Here is a 4834-nt window from a genome sequence, read left to right as displayed (position 1 = left end):
AGAGTCACTTATGGTTTGTCTCCCTCCCAATCCCATCTTGTTTCATTGATTCTTCTTCTACCCACTTAAGCCCCCATGTTGCATCACCACTTCCTCATATCACGGAGATCATCGGATAGTTGTCTTTCTCTGCTTGACTTATTTCGCTAAGCATGGATGGAACTAGAGCGTATCATTTCTTTTTCTTAATCCCAGACCGATAGTCCCAGAAAATCCCTTAGTCATGGTGTATCTGGATTGTCCTAAGTATCCTGTTGGTTTGTAAGGATCGCATCCACTTTTCTTGAGTGCTTTCGTATGTGAAGGACATTATAGACACCGTCTGGATCTCCTGGTCCTACAGATCAGAATGTAGGCGTGAGGCAAACTTACATTCAGTTCTCAGTCCTGCCTCTTTTTTCTTGGGTGTATGCATAAACTCCTTGTGTCCCAGCTTCATTATTTGTAAAATAATGATATTTATTACATTCGCTTCTGACGGTACTTGTGAGGATTAAATATTGTAAAAATTAAGTGTAGGTCAACATCTTCACGTGGTACCTAGCATGTAGTAAATCCTGAATAATTTGTATTAATTATCACTACCCCTGTTGCACAGCTGTTGAGAGGATCACAGAAGCCCCATCTTGGGAATAAAGTCTCCCAGCTCCAAGGTCCAATGCCAAGGTCATTTCCATAATACCATGTTGCCTTGTTGTGGACGATTGAAAAGAAAGCACTCTGGAAAATAGTTGATTACACAGGTTTGTTTCCAGTTGGCTAACCCCAGAGGTTCTACGATGAAATCCATCAATGCTGAGAGTAGGATGGGTGTTCTGCACGGGCGCTACTGGATCCTTACCACCGTCTCAGATTTGAGAAAAGCGACTGGGCTGAAATTAGGGTCATTTTCCAAATGCCAAATGGAAAGAACCTACTCAAGATAATGCTCGAGAGGAATTAAGGTTTTAAAAATACAAATGGGTGTAATTAAATACTTAAGTTTCAGTTATGAGATTCAATACTTTATCCATGCACACTTGTGACTTATTCCCATAAAAACAAAGCTTAACAAACACTAGCTAGATTACTTTCAGATTTTGAACTTGCTGTGAAATGTAGTAGGAGATTTCTGTGCAACACTACGAGACCCCTGTCTGGCCTTCTGAGTTCTTTGGGACAGAGTAGGAGACATTATGGATTCTGCATATGCTGCAGGTCCCAAGCACAGGGATTTGATGAGAGGGGTGGGCACTGGAGGCCTCCATGTCCATGGTCATGGTCTAGCGCTGAGGAATAAAAAGCCACCACGAACTATGTGCTATGATGCTACCTGCTGGGGATCAACCAAAAAATATGGTTCCATGATGCTCTGTAGAGATTTGCCTGGATTGGGGCTTGATGGTACCAGTCCAGCCTCATGAACTGAATAATTATATGCAGCCCGTCAAGGGGAAGACCAGCAGACGACAGCATCATCATGGCCGGCCAGTGAAGGCACATCGGAGGGCTCCTCTCTTTCCCCTCTCGATTCAGTGTCAGAAGAACTTGTATTATACCTGGAAGGTACCCAACTCTTTGTGTGGGCGTTGGATAACAAGGCTGTTGCAACCAATAAAGTGATAGCAGTAGGGGATGAGACTGAGATGATGTTATAGGACTAAACTTCTAGGATGGGCTCAGTCATGTCCCAGAAGGTCCATATGCTGTACCCTGATTCCTAGTATTTGAGAGCATGGCTGTATTTAGGGATTGGGTTTTTAAAGAGATGATTTATGCAGAATGATATTATTCATGTAAGCCCTATTCTAGTGTTTCTGTGTCTTTATAAGACGAGGTAAGGACACAGGGAGAAGATGGCCATCTACGGAGCAAAGAGAGAGACCTCAGGAGGAACCAGCCCTGATCATGCTTGGATTCCAGACATTTTATCCACTAGGTTAAATGAGGAAACATTTCTTCTGTCTGAGCTGTCCAGTCTGCGGTACCTCTAGATAATAGCTATTTCCCTGCCGGGACAGGCTGTACTTCACAATTGTGCCACCCCCTTGGTCCCTAACACAATGGCTGACTCATAAATATTTCTCAAGTGAGGTCTTATAATACCATGATGAGACGTTTCCCACGGAATAGGTGTCTGTCCCGGTCCTGTGGGAGGAAGAGCGTGCCGACTGTTGATCCTCCGATAGGAGCTGTATTTCCTCGTCAGCCTCTGCAGGGGTTACGTTCTGACTCTCAGCTGTCACATTCCGTGAGCTATTTCAGGACAGTAATGGCGGTCCCAAGTTCAGGGTGAAGTAACAAACCTCCCACAAAAGGACAGAGGAGGTAGACTCCGTAATAGCTATTCTTTGGTATGTCGGCTCCCAAAGGGTGGCAGGAAATTGTAGTGAGATTACGAAGATTGCTTTCCAGTGGTGGCCCTGTAATTACCCTCGTAGCACAACCCCTCCCGTCTTTTGGTTCTACCTGAAAGATCCCAAGTACTTGAACTGAATGCTCATGGCTGAGCTCTGTCTTCCATCAAAGCCAATTGAAAATGCCATTTCGTTTGCTCCTTTTTACATCCAAGCCCTGCTGTCAAGATAGCTCTAATGCCTGTGCCTTCCTTGTGCTGGGGATCACTGCGGATGAAAGGCTACAATTCTATCTGTACGCGTGTAGAATGGGGAGGAAGGGCAAAGAGAGATGGAGGCAGAAATACCTACTTTCAAATGCTTCCTTTGGGATAATCCTCTTACTTATCTTTGAGATGATTGTGAAGAAGTTCAGGCTGGGAAAGTAGGCAAGGTCTTATTTATCCGGCAGACCTCAAATTCAGACAATTCTGGAAAAGCATACTTCGTAAGAAACAATTCCATCAATATCTATGTCTCTTCTCATTCAGTTCCAGGGACTAAATTTATTAATTTTCCCTTTTCGTCAATTGGCATCCAGACTTGTCCCTTTGTAGGCAGAGAGCTACTGTGAAACACAAACAAAAAAAGAAATGATGGCTTTGGAGTAGCTCTTTGTTTGATGTTGAATATCTTCTTACATAATGCCAGGCTTCATCTAACGTGCCCGTCTACACACATATATCTCCTTATTATTTATTTATAAATCTGTCTGGCATTAATGGAAAAGATAAGGTATAAGGGAAAACAAGATAAAACCTTGTTTTCAATCATCGGAAGGCTGTAATTCAATTTGCTGTTTTAAGTATTTTCAGAGGATGTCATACTCTGTGTCAATATATCGCAATTAAATTCTGTTTCACGGACACTATAATTCATTTATACTGTGAAATCCCTGATGTTACCTTAATTGATGAATGCTGTATTCATTTGAAATGTCCATGAATTACTTTTATTTATATTTGAAGTGCTACTGTCTGAGTTTGGGTTTTCATTTCCTTAAGTGGAAATCTATCATTTTATTACAAGAACAAAAATTTATGGGTTTGCAGTGATGATTGAATGTAGTGGTGAATCACGTAGGCTTTACACTGTCCATAGCTGGGGTAGATTAAAGATGGTCACAGATTTTGTGCCGATCTCAAATGATGGAGTCCATTTCCCAACCCCACGAATTCGGACTGGCTTCATGGTTTCTTTTCAACAATAGCATGAAACAGAATGATTAATTTTTCAAACCTGAACTCCTAGAATTCTGATAGGCTTGTACTTCTGTTCTTTTTGGATACTGTTGCTGTGAACAGGACCGTGCTAGTCTCCTGGAAGAAGTCAGGTCAGATAGGCAGAGGCTCAGACAACTTTGCAACGAGGCCCCAGAACGTTGACTGATCCCAGAGATACCACCAGTGATCAACATGAGTCATCTCTGTTGAGCCCTGTCCAAATTAACAACTCACAGTAACGGGAGAACAGAGATCATTGCTGTTTTAAGCCATGAAATCTTGAGTAGGTCACTATGTAGCAAGAGGTAACTGAGGCAGTAAATATAATCAGGAAATTCATCGCAAAATATATCTATACAAAGGCTGCAGAAAGATAGTGACACTGAATTCAGACCTCGGCTAATGTAGAAATCGCACTTATATCCTAATTGCCCTGTTCTTTGCAGAGGAAGGTAAGTTAGAAATTTCTTTCATCATCAATAGATTGGCCAGATAAACACATTTTCTTTTTTTTTTTAATTTTTAAATTTTATTTATTTATTATTTTTATTATATATTTTTAATTTTTATTTATTTTATTTATGTAACTTTTTTTTAAATTTAAAAACACATGTTTTCTTGATGCCAAATTTCAAGAGGGACTTGTCTTGTGAGCAGTTTATATGTAGCAACTGTGTTGAAGAGAATATCAAAATTATTTTTTCTTTCTTATTCTAAAAAAAGGTCATTAATGAATAGACAAAAGGAATTAGTCTAGTGTGAACACGGGGACTATTTCTGGAGACCTACGTTGACCAATTTTCCAACTTAGAAAATCTAAAGAACACATCAGATTCACATGGCCCATCAACCACCTTTCACAACCCATCTCTAACTTCAATTGTGCTTTCCGTTTGCAGTTATAATCTAAATTCAACTTTGCGTTGTGTCCAATGATGCCTTTAATGAGATTGTTCTTGAGGGCAGTCAAGCTCATGGTCTAGTATTGAACGAAAGCTCCTTAGTTCCACAGCTCTCGGGATAGGATGCGCTTCCAGATTTGTCCAACATCCAACGGAAATCCAGATTTCTCTCATGAAATTATAGCTTTCAGCAGTGCATGCAATTATTCATTTGAGAGTTCGTATTTATGTTACTTGAAGCAGAAAGAGAGTATTTTGGCTTAGTAAATGCCATGTGTTTGTTGTTGTTGGCTAGTTGGTTCAAATGTGAAAGTGTTGGTCTGTTGGTTGTTGT

The sequence above is a fragment of the Mustela nigripes genome, chromosome X, assembly GCF_022355385.1.
Source record: "Mustela nigripes isolate SB6536 chromosome X, MUSNIG.SB6536, whole genome shotgun sequence".
Taxonomy (NCBI): domain Eukaryota; kingdom Metazoa; phylum Chordata; class Mammalia; order Carnivora; family Mustelidae; genus Mustela; species Mustela nigripes.
This window is presented reverse-complemented; position numbering follows the sequence as displayed.